Source organism: Lepisosteus platostomus, chromosome 26 (genome assembly GCF_059453375.1).
Source record: "Lepisosteus platostomus isolate fLepPlt1 chromosome 26, fLepPlt1.hap1, whole genome shotgun sequence".
NCBI classification, from domain to species: Eukaryota; Metazoa; Chordata; class Actinopteri; order Semionotiformes; family Lepisosteidae; genus Lepisosteus; species Lepisosteus platostomus.
Genome location: NC_142636.1, coordinates 4376492 through 4397887, shown reverse-complemented (window position 1 = coordinate 4397887; position 21396 = coordinate 4376492). Strand labels below are relative to the sequence as shown.

Below are 21396 nucleotides of genomic sequence, written 5' to 3'. Positions count from 1 at the left end.
AGCGTAAATACACTCATTCATTTTCAGGTTTTGCAAAAGTGCTCTATCATTGGTGTATCAGTGTATCATCTATACATTGGTGGTTATTTTATGGTAAATAACACCTAGAAGGAAAAAAAAATTCAGCTGCATTTCTGTTTTTGGAGGACTTGCTGTGCCACAGCCCAATGCCGTCTGATTTGATTGAGTGCAATTGAATTAAATTCAACATATCTACTTTGAGTAGTTAACACTACTTACTTGTTAACTCTGCATGCAGATTGTGTTGGAACATTTCTGGGGTGAAGGGTCTGCTGCACAACCTGTTCTTATTCGCTCATACAAGTTGCTGAATCTTGTTGAGAAACTTGTCGATGGGACCAACATCAGTGCCCATGTTTATTACCCATCTCTTGGCTAGCTGAATAACCTTTGAACAGGAAAACAGACTGAATTTCTGCTGATCTGATCTTCTCTTTTGTGTGAACACTATGTTCTGAACAGCTAAATGTTCATGAGTAATATTTTAAACAGTGAGTTTAAAATATAAATGCAAACTGAGATACACAAAAAATGAACAAGGTTGTTAGAAGACCTTGTTCCTCATTTGCTTACAGTGACTAGTGAGCATTAAGGGTTCGCTGTCACATCACAATTCTCTTTAACTCCCGCTCTCACCCACAGTGAGACCAGCAGTTTGCAACATCATTGGAAGTATACAGTGCTTTCACAAAGTTAATGATTTTGCACCTAATTCGAAATTTGTAATCTTTTGTGATACCGTCAATTAATTTATTTTGTTACTGATGGAGCCTGCTAACAGCTTTTACATGCTGAACTGTGACCACAGTTGCTTGATCACAGATGCTGCTCCCCCCCCCTACCTACCCCAAAATGGTGAATATTTACCCAAATGGTGAATGTTTACACTAAACTCCTGATGACAAAGAAAGGTTTCTATTTCCTGGATTTACATTAAAGACAGGAGGGGGGGAACATATATATATAAGTTCTGTAGGGCCATATCCCCTTTGAGCTATGATAGGTACTTTCTTGGTTTCTACAGTACCAAGATTTTATAACTGGTTTGAGAAATTGGGACTGCAGATCCTCTTTAAGAGCTTTTTTCATACTTTACATATGAAGAATGAACGTGTCTTACAAGTGTCTCCTACTCTAAAGTTTTGCTGAAAGATTCAGTACAATTGTGCTAAAATGAATTTATAATTGCAATTTGTATATATATATAATGCTTAATAATTAAAAATTATTAAAACTAAAATATAAACAAACTTAAAAAGAATTGCAATGTATTATTCCACTTGATTCACAATGAGCCCTTGCTCAGATGAGAGATTGTGACAGGGCCCAGATATGTGCTCTGAGAAAAGCAACAAATCACAGCTTTAGTGATTTGTTTTCCATTAGAAAAGGAAGTAAGTAAACAGCTGAGCTGCCAGACAGAAAGAAAGTGACTAGAGTTCTTTTTCTCAATATTTAAGTCTCAATGCATTTGATATTTTTTATTGGGATTAAAAATATTTGCGGCCTTAGAAACAGCAACAGTAATGAGAATAACCAGACTAGTCCCTCATTTAAAAGGAAATGCATTCAGTCTAAGTGAATTAAATCTTGTTAGTCTTGTTCAAGATGTTTCAAGAAACATCCATATTAGAACCTAAAACCAATTACTTATTTGCAATCAACCAAACATAATGGATCTAATGTCCTACTCTCACTGTGCTTAAGGATAAAATTGCACTAAGATAAAGGACAAGGATGAGGTTGTGTGCAGAGCCAGTGTGGGTAGTTTGGGAGCTATACATGGTTTGAAATGCACAAACTGATTTTGTTTGAGTGCAACAAAACACCCGTTTTTTTAGACACAAAAATATATTTAAAGAAAATTACTCCAGTGTTTTATCAATTAAGAGGTGCATTTTATTTTCCCACATCAGATGTATAACAACAACACTAACTGAATGGATAATTCTCATTAATTATACACCAATATTTGGCTACACATAGATTGTAAAACTATTAGGAAAGTACAGACCTTAATCTGTCTACATTCAAACTATAATAAAATTAGCATGTCTGAGAAAAAGTCAACACAGCTGAACACTCTCTAGCCAAAATATTAGCAAACCGAAAGAGTAATAGATTCTGTCAGAGCACACTGTACATGGCTGGCTTAAGGAACATGAGACAGACTTTCATTGTATCTGTTGGATGCTTTGGCAGCAGTGAAAGCTGCAGGACATTCTGATTAAGTCTCTACCAACTTTTCATACCAGCTTTGAACTGTTCTTACTGATTTCAAACTCTCTCATGTTAGGGTTCAGGCTTACTCTCGCAACAAGCCCTCTTGTTCAATCATGGAAGGCATAGATCTTGCAAATGAAGATCATCCAATCAGACCCCTTACTCACTACCACACCTCCAACCCCATAATATACTTAAAGCACAGTTTACTCGTACTACTTCGCTCAGTACTGTAACCTCTTGCCTTGCATTTCTGGTTTAAATTCTGTGATTTCTCAGACCTTGGAGCTAGTTTACTTTTGGACCTTGATTCTGGATTACAGCTTGGCTTTGGCACTATTGATACTACAGCTTGAGTCTCCTTATTTTTAAGATAGCCCAGCATGGTTTTGCCCTTGTACTTTGGGTCATTGTCTTGATCAGTAAAATATAACTTCTACCATCATGTTTAACAGATAGTAGGAGTGATGTTGACTGAGTAATGCTCTACATTTGGTTTGCATCAAATGTTCCAGATTTGTCTGAGCATTAAATCTTTCGCAACATGCTTGAAGTGGAATGTGTAGTTCAGTTCTGCAAATCCTTATGCTGAAGGTGGTCCTAAAAGCAGAGTGGAATAAGATTGAACACAAGCCAAGTTCAAGCTGTTCTTGCTTACTTCAGAGACCCACATTGTTTGATAGTCCTAATATTCTGCCTAGAGAATGTAACAACCTATCCTGAGAACTGAAAACTGTTATCCACTCACTTACCATATGATAACTTTAAAGTGAAGCAAGAAGTCATTTATAAACAAAGTGTTTTGTAATGCACCCGTTATTGTCTGTATAGACTGTTGTCTATCTGTACAGACAAACTGACCTTTAGAACCATGGTGGTATACAGAATAAGAAGTATCTCCTCATTCAATACACAAACTAACACACAGTAATACTTTTACAAAGAAGCAACTAATAAGTTCAGGTAATTAATGGGCATAAGAAGTGTTGCAAGTTAAAGTCCTGTCTGCTCTCAGTTTGAAGAAGTCTAAACACAGCATGCTGGGGTACTATAACAAAGGTTTGCAAATAATGGAACAAGAGTGTAAAAAATATGGCCCACAGTTCAACTGCCAAATCCATTTGTTCAATGCATGTGGCAGCTGCAGTCAGAGCCATTACTAGGATTCAGTTAGCGCCTTGTATAAGCATGAATAGCAACCATACGAAGCAGGCTGCCTTGGTAGTGTCATTGTATCAGTATTACATATACTGTACAGCAAACTCTGTGTGATATCCAATTGCAATTCCTCTGTTTGATGATGTCACAGATCTATTTTGACTGGGTCATGTCATTACAAGAAAACAGCGGGAAACAAAATGAAAGATCTGTGCACACATTTTCTCCAAATGCCTCCTCCAAATTCTGGAACAACCTTAGCAATTGAACCACTATTGGATTAATCAAAACTGTACCTAATGTTTTTTTTATGAATTCAAAAGGAGATTTTGAAATAGTAATAAGGGCTTTGTTGTGTTATCATAGAAACGATCAAAATAAGTCTTGTGGTTAAGCAGAAGTGGAAAATGTGTCATAGCAATAGTTGTAACAGTGATTTAGTTACAAATTTATATCACTGACATCTTATAAATAGTATTGCACATTTCCAGTGTTTATTTTTTGTTGGTGTTTATTTTTAATGACCCTTTAACCCTGTTCCTTGATACTTCTGTTTCCCATTTTAAAAAGTCTGTTAAATACGATACAAGGCAAGCTGTTTCTCAATTATCACAAGCACTGTGTCAATGTTTATCAGTCCACCAAGCAGAGTTTACAGGTGCTGCTGATTTCTCATCAACAGAGCTAGTATAAAAAGCATTTCAATGCTGCAGTATAACAACTGATACACATACATATCAATTTCTCAGTTTTCAAATACAATGTGTTTCTCAAAAACTTCATAATGCAAGATTTTTCATAATATAAAATAAATTCTCATAACTTTAACTTCTTAAAGCAAATCACTATATATTTAAATTGCACACTTCTAACGGTTTTAATATTGGATAATTTCAGAAGACTTTTGATTAGGTATTTGTCATTCACTTTCATGAAGAAGGGTGAAAAGCATATAAATGAAGTAGATAAAGATTAATTAGAGGTTCACAGTTTTTTTCTTGTAGAAAAACATGCATAACAAATACTAATACTAAAAAGAAAACAGTTTCAATGTTGACAGCCAATTGCAAAAAGCTTACTCATTTTTATTAAATTGGATTTTCTTTTTCCATCTTGAACTTGACACCTGTGTGCATTGATCATTTTAAATAATTAATCCAAAACACACTCCCTCTCTTGCATGCACACTTGTACAAAATATTGCAATTCCTCCCCCAAGAGACAGCTCCAATTTCTTTATATAAGATCTTGTGTTTCCTTGTCATTATGATTTTTTTTCCTCATTCCCCAGGCAGATAATGTTTTTTCCAGAGCAAAGCAAGAAATTAAAACTCAAATGAAGACATTCTATCCTTCTTGAGGGTGAGCTAATTATCTGGCCAAAGATGTCTTCTTATTTGTTGCTTTATCTATGCATTTCTATTTAAAGCTACAGCATACCCATATTGTGTCTCTATGTTGGCTGTGTCTCTATGTTGGCCCACCAGGTAGCTACATCTGTTCTGACCAAACTATCCTATTCTCCTCCTCAAATGTCTGGATGGCGCCCAGGCTGGGCACCATCTGAGTTGGATGCTGCATCACTGCCATGGATCCAAGAGGGACATCGTGGATGTAGCTATCGAGGCGGAATTTACTGGTCTACAGAGATCTGCATGGAGTACTAACTCACAGAACACATGATGCATGGATGGATTAATACCCTCATCATTTCCTTTTTTTAATTAAATAATGTTAGCATGTCCAAAGGGATTGACTTTAGACCCCTAGAGGTTTTTCTTGCTAAGGAGTTTTTGATTCCTCTCCTCCGTTGTCTTCTGGTCTTCTGTTCTGTATTGTCAATTGTATTGTTAAGCACCTTGGGGCAACCTTGTTGTGAAAGGCGCTATATAAAAATAAATTGTTGTTACTGTATAACATTGTTTATTGTTCTTATTTTCCATCACTTTCTGCAATGTGAAAGATCAACTGGTTATAAACCATTTTGAAAAAAATTGTTCCTGATTTTGAGTCTAACCCACCAAGCAATAGGTACAAGTCAGGATGCACACATATAGCAGTGAACACACAGACACAAACACGCACGCACTTACATCAGGGCCAATTTTCACAGAAGCCAGTTAGTCTACCAATGTGTCTTTGAACTGTGAGATGAAACCCACGCAAATACAGGGAGGTATTCCAGGGCCCCAGTTCTGCGTAATAGCAATGCTGTCCGCCAGGCCTTATGAGAGAGAGGGTCAACAGGGCCATTCGGCCCCTGGCCTCACCTCAGCTGAGGGTGCGTGGTCCTCCACTTTAACCCTTTGGCTGTGTTTCTCGACTTGAGTTGGATGTGGAACTTTTCACATATACTGCGATTCTCCACTAAAGTCCACAGCTGTGAAAAAAACGTCCCCTTTTCAGTGCTGAATCTACCATTCAAAATGCCCGCCTTAATCTTCACATCATGCCATTCTTTACATTCAAATATATTTTTACCCAATGCGGGGGCCTCACAATGTAAAATGGCCCGGGCTTCATCTGAGCTCTAGGAGGGCCTGCTGACCACTGTGCCATCCATCCCTATCATGTTTAAAGAAAACCTTTAGTATGATCTTGAAAATAAAAAACAAGACTTTATTTATATTCTCATCTATTTATAGACCTATGTTATTTCCAGCTTAATTGACATCCTTGTATTTTCATAGTTATGTTCCAAAAATTAGGAGCAGTTTGATTTGGAAAATAAGCAATAATTTACTGTATGGGTGCCAATTTGTTGTTATTTTATGTCTTCCATCAGATGTGTCATGAGAAAGGTATCCATTTAGATTAGTGATTAGTGATTTAGATTAGTGCTTCTCTCAATTAAAGTTTACAATTACTTTATAACATTTACTGAAGCAAAAAATAAATATGTATATCAGACCGTGTTGTTCACACCCTACTTGAGTTTGCTAAGCCGCTGATAGATTATTTTTTCTCCAGTCTATAATTGTAATATTTTTGTATCTGCAGTATGAAGTGTACTATAGAACAAAGATTGATGAGCCTTGGTTGAATTGGGGAGGCAAACAGCAAACAGCAATTTTCACCATAACCCAGATCATCTTTCTTGAGGCTGGAATCCACTCTTCCACAGAACACAACAATCTGAAATCAAAGTCACAGAATCAAACAATCTGTTGTTTACAGGTACAATAGTTCTCATGGTGTTCAGTAGTGGTAGAGACATTCCACTTTCCCGCCCACTCTGCTGTGAAGAAATTAAAGGATGCCTCCTACAAATGCTAATCTGCAACATTTGTTTATGTCCCTGGTCCTAGATTTTAGTGCTCATCTACAGCAAGGTGTTCATGACATATTATCAATTTAATTGGACCGATTTACAAACTTCACAAAGGCAACATCTGGATGGCAATAAAATTTAAGAGACAATCAATATGGTTTTAGAAAATAGCTTAGAGATATAGTTCACTGAACAAGAAGGCATAGTAATGAACCAAAAATGTATGACATGTTTTCACATTTTCGGATGAAGCTTGATAAAGGTCATTAAAAAATTAATTATCAAAACATAGGCATCAGGCATGCAATGAAATGCAATGTATATTTATATTAAGAGCTGGTGAATGCTCGGGTAGCAGTAATATAATTAACGCAGTACTGTGGGTATCTGTAGTATATCATGGCTCTAATTTATATTATGTATTAATTTATACGATTATATGTAGTGTATATGATTTACAGTACAGGTCTATACTGGTGTAGTGAGAAAACCATTTTGTAGATAATATAGATAATACCTAATTACGGAGATTAGAAAAATTGTAAAAGATGCAAAACTTGGACATTCAAAATTATTTACTGTACATAAACATCATGATTGTAAAAACATCTGGCAGACTGCTTTTATTTTAAACACATGGAAATTATGCTTTAGATTTTGTACTGCTAGCACAAGAATGAATTAAAATATGGGAATGAGTTTGAAGTTTGAAGAATACGTTCTGTACTAAATATTATTAGCATAGAGAGGCCTCCCAAGATTAATAAACACCAGGGGGCTTTATGACATCTTACCAATTGCACTAAAGGAAACGAGATGTTACTCAAAAACCATTGACACAACACTTGCTTAAGACAGGTAGTACCCAGGGACTGAAGAGATGCTAATAGATACAGTAGATAGATAGGTAAATAGATAGACACTTTATTGATCCCTTGAGGGTAAATGATGTGTCCATGAAGTGGACACATCAGTGGAAGTGTAAGTGGAAGTCCATAATGAAGTGTCCATTCTTAAAAAGTTGGTGAAAACTGAATCAGGTAATTATAGACCAATAAATCTAACTTCTATTGCATGTAGGGTCATGAAAAAATTCCTGACCTGGGCTACTGTCTGTTTGGAATTTGTATGTGCTCCCGGTGTTTGCATGGATTTCTTCTGGATCCTGTTTTCTGCCCACAGTCCAAAGACATACTGGTTAATTGGCTTCTGAGGAAACTGTCTCTTGGTGTGAATGTGTGTCTGTGTCTGCCCTGCGATGGACTGGCATCCTCACAAGGGTGTACTCCACCTTACACCTGATGCTTGCTGGGATAGGCTCTGGGACCCCTACAACCCTGTATTGGATAAAGTGTTTAGAAAAAGGGCGAATGGATATGTCTCTAATTTTTAATTTAATTTTTAGTAATTTTCATAAGTATACACCACTACCAGATACTGTATTTACAGTGTAATGTAAATACACTGACTGTATTTAGCTAAAACTCTTTGTTGTCAAGACACATTGTGAAGTTGCTTACATTTTTTTTTTAAATAGGTTGACAAGATTCCAGAGAATCAACTTTATTTGCATTTTAATGAACCTTAATGTAATTCCAAGGACAGGATGGGTTAATACATATTTAATTGATTTTATGGCCATTCATCATTATATGTTGTAGCTATTACAACACTTTTGCTTCTATTACACTGCAGGGTGTAGGACTATTTTATATATTTTCACATGGGAGAGTGCAAGTGTTATTTATATTCACTTTTTGCATAAACTTAACTGTACCATATAAACCAGTATGGGGTACACTTGTTTAAAAAATGTGTTAGTGTAGTAATTTTAGATAATTTTGATCACATTTTGCCTGCTGCTTCTTTATATTTTGCTGTGTTTTTTTAATCTTTTAAATTCTTTTGTATATATACACTTACCTATTTTTATTTATCTTTTGTTTTATTTCATTAGTTGGTTTCTGTCTGTTGCATGTGTTTCAATTTTAACTTTTTACAAACAGCTCAAGATTTCAAGTTTAAGTTCACGTTTATTTTTCATTCCAGCCATATACAAGTATACTGTACAGTGGAACGAAATATCCTTCCTCCTGGTCCACAGTGCAAATACAGATGGGACAGACAGGAGACTGACATAGACATTGTAGAAAGAATACACATAGTGCTAAGGGCAGATAGTGCAATTTACAAGGTAAATACATATTACAATATACACAAAACACTGGGGGTATTTAAACCCTGTTTCTGGAATTGGAGTGGGTGCAAGTAGATTCCAGGGTGTTTAAGAGCCCGTACAGTCTGGGGAAAGGAGCTATTCCAGAGTCTGGTGGAGCTGGCCCGTACCCTGTGATATCTTTTCTCAGATGGTAGGTGGGCAAAGAGTTTATGGGAGTGGTGGGAGGGGTCATCTACTATACTGGAGTCCCTGTGTAAGCAGCGTTTGTGATAGTTGACAGAAATGGAAGGGAGGGAGGCACCAATGATGTTTCCACAATTCTTTGCAGGGTCTTGCGGTCTGAAGCATTGCAATTCCCAAACCAAACAGTGATACAGCTGGTGAAGGTGCTCTCAATGGTTCTTCTGTAGAAGGAGGTAAGAATGGGGGAGGAAGGTTTGTTCTCCTCAATTGCCGCAGGAAATAGAGACACTGCTGTGCTTTCTTGGCTAGGGAGGTGGTATTGAGGAACCAAGTGAGGTCATCTGTAATGTGTACACCAAGAAACTTGGTGCTTCTAGCTGTTTCCACAAGGGGCCCTCCTCAAGTCAATTATAATCTCTTTTGTTTTGTTTACATTAAGAGATAGGTTGTTGTTTGTGCACCAGTCCACTAGTTGCTCCACATCCTCTCTGTATGGTGACTCATTGTTGCTAATGAGGCCCACCACTGTCAAGTCATCGGCAAACTTGATGATGCAGTTTGAACTGGGTATTACAGTCATGAGTCATCAGTGTGAACAGCAGTGGGCTGAGCACACAGCCCTGGGGGGTTCCGGTGCTCATTATGATGGTGCTGAAGATGTTATTGCCGATCCGTACTGTCTGAGGTCTCTCGGTCAGAAAGTCCAGAATACAGTTACAGAGGGAGGTATTAAAGTTAGCAAGCTCAATTTTTCTGTCAGCTTCTGGGGATGATTGTAATTAATGCTGAACTGAAGTCAATGAAAAGCATTCTTACATAAGAGTCTTTCTTATCCAGGTGGGACAGGGCCAGGTGAAGGGAAGGAGATACAGCATCATCAGTAGACCGGTTGGGGTGGTATGCAAACTCAAGGGGGTCCAGAGGGGTAGGGAGTCTGGACTTTATGTGGCCCGTGACTAGCCTCTCGAAGCACTTCATGATAATTGGTGTGAGTGCCACGGGGCGATAGTCATTGAGTCAGGACATGGCTGACTATTTTGGCACTGGTGTAAGAGAGGTGGATTTGAAGCATACGGGATGACCACCTGGCACAAGGAGATATTAAAAATATCTGTGAGGACGTCGGCTAGCTGTTCTGCACATTACTTGAGCACGCAACCAGGTATGTTATCGGATCCAGCAGCCTTACACGGATTAACTTTGGCTAGTGTCCTCCTTACATCAGCTGCAGATAGGCAAAACACCTGATCGTTGGGAGGAAGTGTGGTTTTCCTCGCAGGCACAAGGTTCATTGCTTCAGATCATGCATAGAAGTTGTTGAGCACATCTGGGAGGGAGGCATCACCGTCACTGACATGTGGGATAGTCCTTCAATCAGTAATGGCCTGGATGCCCTGCCACATGCGCTGCGTGTCTCTGGTGTCCAGGAAGTGGCAATGAATTTTACGTGCATAGGTGCACTTTGCCTCCCTGATGGCACAGGACAGGTCGGCCCTAGCCGTCCTGAGGGCTGCCTTGTTGCCTGATCTGAATGCAGCATTACGGGTTCTTAGCAGTGTATGGACCTCTGCAGTCAGCCATGGCTTCTGGTTGGCCCGTGTGATGGTGGATTTGGAGACAGTAACATCATCTATAGACTTACTGATGTAGCCAGTCACAGATGCTGCATGCCCTTCTAAGTTGATGAGATGCAAATAGGTAGAATGCACATATTCCAGTCTGTGTACTCAAAACAGTCCTGTAATGCTGAGATGGATCGAGCTGGCCATACTCTGATCTGTTTCAGAACTGGTTTGGCACGTTTGAGCAGCTATGCTGTTTGCTGGGATTAACACAACAGAGATGTGGTCAGAGTAGCCCAGGTGGGGGCGGGGAACAGCCTTGTATGCGTCACGGATGTTTGTATTAGCTAAGTGTAGTGTGTTCACACCTCTTGTTGTTAACACACATTGATCAAAAGTTAACATATTGATAAAATTTAGGGAGAACTGACTTAAGAGCCACGTGATTGAAGTCGCCGATGATGAGCAGTTTGCAGATCGCTGATGGCCCCGTAAAGGACTCTCAGCACCTCTTTGGAGTCAGTGCTGGGCGGGATGTACACAGCCACAATAATAACTGTAGTAAATTCCCTTGGTAAATATTAGGGCTGACACTTAACCATAATACATTCCACTAGTGGTGAGCAGTAACTAGAGACTACTGCAGCATTTCCGCACCCTTTTTTGTTTATATAAACACGCAAAACCACCTCCGCGAGACTTGCCGGTCTCTGAAGCTTGAGAACCCGTCTCTGAAACTTTCCCTTGTTGCTGTGTTCTAGCACTGCTATGGACTTCAACTACTAAATTGCTCACCAGCTGTGAAGTAACACCTGGACATCTACCACAGCTGTGTTGAAGTTCTTCTTCCCCCAGCTCCCGCGATTTAACCTACACTTCTCCTCCGGGCCTGCAGTCGCTCAAGGATCTGGACTGTCTTGTACGTACAAGGTACAGAACCTACATATAGGTGTCCAGGGGAGGGGGAAGAGTAAACGATCTGTGGCACCTTGCTGTATTCCAAACATCTGGTCGGATCAGCATAACCACAGATACGGCAAGCCGGCGTACATTGCAGAATAAATGCTAGTGAGTTGTCACCCATATCCGAGTTCCTGCATTGTCTGAGGAGTCCTTTCTTGTTCCAGTAAATCAATGTGCCATTAAATTTGCACCCATAAACACCCACTCTCTAATTCGGAAGACTGAAACGCTAATGATTTTATCGATAGATATGTTGACATTCAGTGCATAACTAAGACCTGGCAACAACCAAATGAGTTTATTTTATTAAATAAAACGGTCCCTCCTGGTTTTAATTCAGTACGGAAACCACGTTCTGTTGGTTACAGTGGTCATTTGGCTGTAGTCTACAGGCAGGATATAAACCTTGTACTCTTCAGCCACACTCAATCAATAATAATATTAAACTTTAATTTTGTATAGCGCCTTTAATGGTGTCATCTCAAAGCCCTTTAAGGAATGACAACAAAAAACAATTAAAATACACAATGAGAGAAGATAGTAGATGGGGGTACAGAATATGGTAGGAGTAAAGCAGTATACACAGTAACAGAACCAGTTAAGGCCCTTCTAAAAAAGAAGGTTTTGAAACTAGATTTGAAAGTGCTCAGGGTAGGTGACTCTCTGATATCCTTAAGGATAGAGTTCCAGAGCTTTAGGGCACAGCAGGAGAAGGCCTGTCACCCATAGAGTGTAGATGGGCTTAAGGAACAAGGTTTTTTGAGGTTATCCCAACAAAGCTAGAACATTCTTAGCTAAATTAGAAGACATTAAGTCAATATGTATATTAATCATATTATTCTCCAAGAATAAGGATCCTCCTTAAATATGACAAAATGAAAGTAAATCAGCAAACCCACCTTCATTAGGCTTTGGGGGGTTTATAGCAATGATAATAGATTGTTGAGATACAAGTCCTGCCCTGTCTTTGTATCTGAACTATCTGAACTACTGACAACACTAAGTACTATGACATTTCCAGTATTAATGATTGGTGATTTTAATATTAATATTAACTCCTTGGACTGTAAATTTGCTTCTGATTTTTTATCCACCTTGAACAGCTTTGATCTCACTGAACTGGTACATTTTCTCACCTACAGTATGTCTATGGTCACACCCTTGATCTTATTTGTGCTTCTGGCCAGAATGTTTCTAAAACTGCAATATTTTCTGATCATAAAGCTGAGTTATTTGATGTCTATATCCTTTTTTCCTCAGCGAGATATAAACTCACAATCTGTTTTAGAAATCTTAAATCTGTGAACCACTCTGATTTCTCTAATGCTGTACTTAGTACTTCCTTTTTTTAAGATTTGTCATCTACGACAACTGACCTACTCAATAATCTAAACACTGCGTTGAATAGTACTTTGGATAAACTCGCACCCCTTAAAACTCGCTCAGTTTTCTTCAAGCACTCCTTTCCATGGTATACACCTGGAATACATTTCACAATCTGAAACTAGCTGGCCCAGTGGTTCACATCATGGCTCATAATGAACAACTGCAAGTCTGTAGAGCTACTGCAGCTTCTGCCAGATCCTCCTATATCTCTGATACAATTAACTTAGGACTAGGAAATCATAAAGTGCTCTTCTATGTTATTAACAAGCTCACTAAACCCACTGACAACTCTCCTCTTTCTTCCATTGCTGATGTCTGTCTTAAGTTTTTGCAATTCTTTTCATCAAATATTGAAGCTGCAAATCAACAATTATCTGAATCAAGCCTCAGCCTTGCAACAAATTCAAGCCCTGGATTTTCCACTGATTTTCCCTCTGTACCAGAGTTTTCTGAATTTAGCTAAGTTAAATCAGATCAACTTCCAAAAAATATTAACAGCTGTAAAATAACTTCATGTTGCCTAGATCCCACCCCCAGCTCTTTATTGAAAGCTTTCCTCCCGGACATCTGCCTGTAAATCGTCAATATTATCAACAGCTCTCTTTCCCCGAGTGTGGTTCGTACTGCCATCAATTCTATACTGAAAAAAAAAATAGATTCTGATATAATGATGAACTACAGACCTGTCTCTAATTTACCATTTCTATCTCAGGTTTTAGAATGTGTGATTGTACATCAATTACAGCTTCACATAATAGCTAATGACTTGTTGGAGCCATTTCAGTCTGGCTTTCACTCAAAACATAGCACTGAGACTGCTCTTGTCAGGGTTGTGAATGATTTATTTATTGCATCTGACTCGGGGGGATATAAGTATCCTTATGCTCCTTGATCTTAGTCCTGCTTTTCATACAGTAAATCATTCAGTGTTGCTCAGTCGCTTGCAGACGTTCTTGTCTATCAGTGGTACTGTCTTTAACTGTTTCTGCTCTTATCTGACTAGCAGGTATCTTATTCTCCCCCTTAATAAATCTCCCTTAGTAAATCATAAATCTCCAATGGCCCCAGTCAGTCACAGTGTGCCACAGGGTTATATCTTGGGCCCTTTGCTTTTTATCTATATGCTTCCTCTCGGTCAGATTATATGCAAACATGGTCTTCAGTTTGACATATAACACTTTACATTAAAAATGTCTCCCCCCTCTGGCTCCCACTTCCATCACTTATCTCTTGTTTGAGTGACATCAAGCACTGTTTGACATGAAATTACCTGAAGCTAAATAGTGATAAAACACCGGTGTAGTTAAGAATCTTGGAGTCACCCTTTTTTTCCTGTCTTTTAAGCCACATGTGAAATGTGACTTTTTTCACAGTAGAAGTATTGCCACATTAGACAATTTCTATCAAGTGAGTGCCTGATTCGTGCATTTGTAGCATCAAGGCTTTCTACAACTCTTTACTCCATGGGCTCTCTAACTGTCTTTTTACCAATTTTCAATATGTCAGAATTCTACAGCTAGACTACTAACACACTAGACCCTGGCAGCATATCATTCCTACACTTAAGTCTCCAAATTAGTTACCTATAAAGCCCCCTATTCAATATAAACTGTTTTTGCTGACTTTCAAGATTCTAAATAATCTAGCTCCATTATACATCTCTGAACTCCTCCATGTTTACACTCCCTCCTGTAGCCTCTATTCAGCTGAGGCTGGTCCTCTACTCACTGTTTCCAGGACTAAATCTTGGACTTTTGGTCACTGCTCCTGTGTTATGGAATGACGTTCCTCAGACTGTATGAGAGGCAAAGTCTTTGACTTTCTTGAAATCCAAAATCAAAACTTACCCTTTTACCAGAGCCTGTGTCTGATTGCCCTACATTCTACCGCATAAACCTGAACGCCCTTGTTTATTTTTTCTCTTTTACTTTTTATTGTACCTTTATTTGCCTTTTTCTTTAGATCTTCACTGGGTCCCCCGTGAGAAAGAATCCCAGCAGTCAATCCCCAAGATTAAACCTTAAAAACCGACCTGACAATTGCAAATTCCTCAATGATTGTGGTTTTCCATTGTATTAGACCAAACATCTTCCAGTAAACAGGAATAGGGTTTATGAAAGACGGATGTGTTAAAAGTTAATCTGGTCTGGTGCTAACAAAGAGTAAAAAAAAGGAATCCGAATGATCTAATCTGTTCATCCTTAAACTTAAACCTGGTGAAAAACTTGCACTGACCCACAGTGTCCTGCAGTTACAATGTCTTATGGGCAAAAGCAACCAACATGCACTGACCTCCTGCAGAAGACATATAGAATATGGGACAGGAAATCAGTCACTGTGAGGACAAAAATTGCTTGAATTAAATAAATCCATCCCTCTATCTATTGTCAGCAAGATGTTTTTCCTGTGAGTGTCATGGAAAGTTAAAGCTCATGCCAGAAACATACAGGTACAGTAGGTGTCAAGGCACTACTGAGAACACATTACAAGATCCTATATATTTCTATGCTGTGTACTGTACATTGGCTCTAATCAGTAGAATATTCAGATAGTAATTACAGTACCTGTAATCACTATTTACAACAATAGAAATACTGTATGTATATTTTTCCTTCCTTTCCTATGAGTGCAGTTACCCAGCAATATTGTCAATATTAATCATTGTTTAAATGGAAGGCTTTAAGGCTTGATGAAATTGTATTACTAATTTTTTTGCTGAAAGAATAATTTTTTACATACAGACAGATTTTAGCAGCAGAATATCAATCCTTTAAAGCAGACTAGATTAAGCAACTGCCGATGCTTAAATTTCTCAGACAATTGGTTAATTATAAAGTATATCAGACAATAAGTTAATTATAAAGTATATCAGACAATAAGTTAATTATAGAGTATATCAGACAATAAGTTAATTTTAAAGTATATGTTATATAGGCAATTATATAGGCAAGTATATGCCTACTATATATATAGGCAACTGTAAAGTATAATGTTGTATCAGAAACAATTGCATAAACAGCCAATTTAAAATTTACCTTAGTTAAGCTTGGAGTTTCAGATTTTGTTATGACAAAAGGTGTAATGAGGTATTTCTTTTACAGCTTCTACGACACAAAAACAAACCACATGAACAAAGTAATTCCTTGTTTCACCACACCCTGCTTCTGTCACTTGTAAAAATATATTATGCCAAAAGGTGTAGAAAGTAATTTTCGTATGTACTTTTCAAATGAAAAAAAATTGTCAGGGTGTTATGGTATTACAGTATCACTTAGAAGTGAATCACTGTACACACTGGTCAACTGGCTGTATAATTGCAGTATTGGGGGTTTCCTTAATTGCTCAACCAGCACAGTTTTTTTCAATTTCACTTCACATATGGCATGGCTCTTTCATGCCACCAGGTTCTCCGAGTAAAGTTGTTTTAATATGAGGTTTTTATAGATGACATTCAATTGTAATTAATCAGAAGAGAACAACAAAGGAGATGCCAATGATGAGACACATTTGGCCTTTGCCTATGCACTAAATTGCTGAGTTTCTAATGCTCATAAACTGTTTTTATAAAAAGTTAAACTAGTTAACCTGATCACCCTTTTTTTTTTCCTTTGTCAAAGTAGCATAGCCTGCATTTAATTCTGCTTTTAATTTAATTTCTGAAGTGCAGAACTGGCTGAGGGTTGTGTAAAGTTAGGTGGGATTAACCCATGTCAGTGAAGCCAGCTCTATTCCAGGTGATACTGCCTCTACTGCTTGTCATGATGAAGTTTGCGGCATGTCTAATGATGACACGCTCTGCGGGAAAGTATGTCTGGGCATCTCACTCTGTCCTGCCACTACTCTGTGGGCCATATGTTACTGTATGGAATCTGTGACAGAGACATTTAAAGATTTGGGAACTTGTATAAAACAATCTAGCAAACCCCATTCCAGTATGGGCTTGATTACTTTAGCTAATTTGAAAAGCAAAGGGGTTTACAACTGATGGTGATGTCATTTGGAATTAGATATTTAAAATAGATTTGAAATTGGAATAGATATTAGAAACATTGACAGTCCCTAAATAATAAAAAGGTTTTGCATTTTCCACATTTCTGCCTCATTACAAGTAATATTATCACCCTTCAGCCTAAAGCCCAAGGCGAAACCTCAAGATATGGAGGTGTTATGGTGTCCTCTATTTTGTGGTTGGTGTTGTGCCAAGGTTCTCCTATCCTTGTATCAAGGTCAGTGATTTTAAGAAGGCAAGGCTGTGAAAATGTCCCAATGGTTTCAGATGCCTTTTTGCAGGTGCATATCATTTATTTCTGTTTTTTAGTCCCACAGAGCTCAAGGGCAAGGTGCAATCATCTCAAAACATATAAAGTAGTGTTATTCTGAATAATTGAGCAGCTAATTGGCAAAGTTAAGTAATTAATTTAAGTACTGTAATTACTGAATGTATTCATTTAGTGATTATTTTAATCAAACATCCGAGTATCTTTACTTCACAAGGAGTTGCCTGAATTAAATAAATCAATCCCTTTATTATCAGTAAGATGTTTTTCCTGTGAGTGTCATGGAAAGTTAAAGCTCATGCCAGAAGCATGCAGTAGGTTTCAAGGCACTATACTGCATATATATATATATATTGGCTCTAATCAGTAATATTTGGAATGTAATCACTATTTACAACAATATAAATACTGTACAGTATGTACACTCATTTACTTCTTCAGGAAACAATGTTTTAAACAATGTATGTATATTTTTTCCTTCCTTTCCTATACTTGACTTGACTTGAACTTTATTGCCATGTAACCGGTACTGGTACAATGGAATTCTTACTTACAGAAGTCTCTCGATTGTAAAACAAGTGTAAAAAACAAAACAAAGTGCAAACAGTGCATCAAGACAATGTACAAACAAACAATAGACAATGTGCAAGTAAATATGTAGACAGTTTGAATGTAAACAATACAGATGTGTAAACAATGACTGGAGATGTGCAATAGATAAGAAATCATAAAGAGGTAGATGGTGATGGTGTAGGTATGGTCCGAGGGGGATGGCTAAATGTGTTCACCAGTCTCACTGCTTGTGGATAGAAGCTATTGAAGAATCTAGTGGTAAGTGTCCGTATGCTCTTATATCTCTTGCCTGAGGGCAGTGGGGTGAAGAGCTCATGCCCGGGGTGGTGACTGTCCTCTGTGATGGCCAGAATTCTACCACGGCAGCGGTCCTCATAGAGCTGTTTAACCTCGGTGAGACCGCAGCCGATGATCTTCTGGGCCATATTGACCATTCTCTCCAGTGCCTTTCTTTCTCGCAAAGAGGTGTTGCCATACCACACGGTGATCCCGTTGGTGAGGACGCTCTCGATGGTGCAGCGGTAGAAGTTCACCAACACATGTATTGGCATCCCCCATCGCTTGTATGTGTATGGCCTGTGTCTCCGAAAGTCCACTATTAGCTCTTTCGTTTTCTTTATGTTCAAGTCCAGGTTATTGCTATGACACCACCTAAGCAGCTGTACAACTTCATACCTGTAAGTGGACTCGTCATCATCACTGATCAGTCCTATTATAGTGGTGTCATCTGCAAACTTAATGATGTGGTTGTTGCTGTGTCTTGCTGTGCAGTCGTGAGTAAATAGGGAGTACAACCTTGGACTCAGACAGCAGCTTTGTGGGATATATTAGTCATATATTAGTATATTAGCAAATTGTTTGAATTATGATGAAACTGTTTCACATTCTAAAATAAGTTTTTAGAAAGACAAATTAGAAGAAACACAAATACTTTGTAGTAATAAGAAGTCTTAATAATTTAGCGCAATTGAATGATTGTGTAAAGTTTACATGGCCTGGTGGACTGACTTACAGTTTAAGAAACATGCCAAAAAATAACTAAAGTCCCTATTTAACTATAGTTAAATATTCCTGAATTCAGAGTGAAAAAGGTGTTTTCCCTGTCCTTTTAAACTCAAAGTCAATTGACCTAATTGTCAAGTGATTTAATTAACTAATCATTTTTTAATCTGCATACTAAATTCTACAATTACATGGAATTATTTTTCTAAGATTACAGTACTTCTACCCTAAATAGAAGTACTGAAATCTACCATACCCTAAAAGTGTTTTCTTTCTTCTCTTTTCAGCATGGAATAAACCTATTACTTGTTCCTTTATACCCTAAATAAATTCTGTCAAAGGTTTATTATTTTTATGAAGCAGTAGCAAACCTTCATTTCTTTGAATAATAATGAAAATGCTATGTATAATCAAAGTAAAATAAGCAACAAGATTTTGCTTTCTTAAATATTGTTTATTTTAATGGTGTCTATAGTTTTCATTAGACTCCAAACTGATGTGTAATATGTGTAAATAGAAAATATTATTTGAAAAACAATAACATTTATAGCATGAAAGAGTTCTGGAAGGTGCTTGTTGGCATTTGCAAATTTGATGCTCTATGTTTCATCTTCTTAAAATACCAACCTCTCAGTATCCAAGTTTACTCTGTATTATTGCTTCTGGTAGCTCTGCTTTCTCAGAACAAGGGAAGTGCACCCAAATAACAGGATAACTATGATATCTTGAGCAAATACCCAGACTGAGTTTCAGAAGCTCAGCAGCTATAGATTGATCTAGGAGGTCAATTATAAGCCTGGGTAGTGTTACAGAATACTGTATTGCCCCCATTAGATTGTTTTTTTTCCTCAGGTGGAACAGATGTGTGGACTGTCTTCATGCAAATGAGATGAGACTGGAGCTGCTTTTCTGATGTGATTGTGTGTATTAGTTAATTCTGGTCTGTCGGTAGGATGTCTTATATTAATTGCAGATGCCTGGTTAGATAGGATTCATAAGATGCTGGAGAAAAAGAACAATTTAAATTGTTGGCCAAAATAGGCAATTTAGGTTATTCTAGTTCCCAAGCGCTTTTTGAACACTCCTCTCAAAGTGCTTTTTTCATGATAATAGTATAAATGACAAAGTATCACTGTATATCTCTGCAAACATCACCAGTTTTGAGCTCTAATGCTTTGAGGTGGCATGATAAAATGACCATGAAATATGTCTGGTACCCATGTTGTGTAAAAAAATGTTTACAATGCAATGTAATCAATGACAGTTTACCAATCATAAAAATTGTGACTCCCATCAGACAATTGTACAGTGTTAAAATATTAAAAAACTTCTTGCTGTATTTCACAATCACAATCACACTGTAGTAAACAGCAAAATCGAATTTAAAATCAAATAATTGGAATAAAATGCTATTTTTAGGAATGGATAAAAAAATCCATAGAACATAAATTTGAGATAAAAAAAAGTTTACGTGTGAAGTCTATTCAACAATTTATATAGCAGCACATAAAATCTAGTACAATACTGTACTCAGTAGGTATACAATAAAAATCACTTACCGTATACAGATCACTCACTGTGGTGTGCTCTGCTGGATTTCGTTAACACACAAAAATGGGGTTTGAATTGAAAGAACAGCGCTAGCCAAACTCCAGACCTCTCTCAATTGTACTCTTAAATAAAGAAAATAAAAAGAAAAAAGTGCCATTGATGCAGACTTCCGAACCCTTTAATAGGGGTGCAGGGAGAAAGGGGCAGAGGATAGGGTCAGGATGGGGGGGGCCGCGGGCGACCTGCTCTTCCATTTTTTTGCCCTCAACTAAGGTGCCAGCAGCCCTGGCTGTGAGGGACTGGGCAAGCCCCAGGCTGCTGCGGCCTCTGTGCGATCTGACAGCACAACTTGCCTCCGTGGGCAGTGTTGGTGACGGACTGGATGATTTGGCAGGCACAGGTTGTGGTTTTAGCCAGTGCTAACAGACACACTAAAATGCACACGCATACACACACAGGTGCTGTCCAAGGCACTTGTGTACCAATGATGTCATCGAAAACTGAAATCCTTTCAACATAAAAGTCCTGCCTCCAAACCCACCCCACACCCTCCTCAATTGCTGCCCCACCCCCTCTGCACACATACACACAAATCTCTTTCAGTGTCTTCTGATTTACTAAGCTGTCATTGGCTCATTGAGTCACGTAGTTCATAAAGAAAACCATCCATGAATTTCAAAAGAAAAAGAATAGAAAGAAGCTGTCAATTTACACTTTTCTTTATGCAGTGAGTGCATCCCTTAATTTTTCAAAGAATGTACTGGAAGTACTGAGTGGTCTGAGAAAATGTTTAATTCATGCACAGGACACAGAGTAGTTTTTGCAGAAACCAGTCCCACACCTAGTCAGACCACATTATCTGTTCAGGTGAAAGAGGGTAGTTAAGTATCAATACCTGAGGGCCTGATACCTAAAACAGATTTTACAGAAAACAGATGTGAGGGAACGTTTTGGGTTTCATGGTTAGTTTTTGTTGGTGTTTTAAGAGCATGAGGTGGAAATTGGACACACACTTCCCCAAACCTGTATTAAGAGGTATGATTTGCT

The 21396-nt window shown here is 38.0% G+C and overlaps 1 protein-coding gene across 1 annotated transcript in view; it reads right to left on the bottom strand.

Annotated features, from left to right (window-relative positions):
* The window catches only part of LOC148639740 (RING finger protein 225-like), a 34207-nt gene extending 13472 nt beyond the window's left edge, over positions 1 to 20735 (bottom strand). The window contains exon 1 of the mRNA XM_088620788.1: positions 20358 to 20735. The gene's annotated coding sequence lies outside the window, so the exon portion shown is untranslated. The remainder of the gene's footprint in view (positions 1 to 20357) is intronic.
* Between the last annotated feature and the right edge of the window lie 661 nt (positions 20736 to 21396).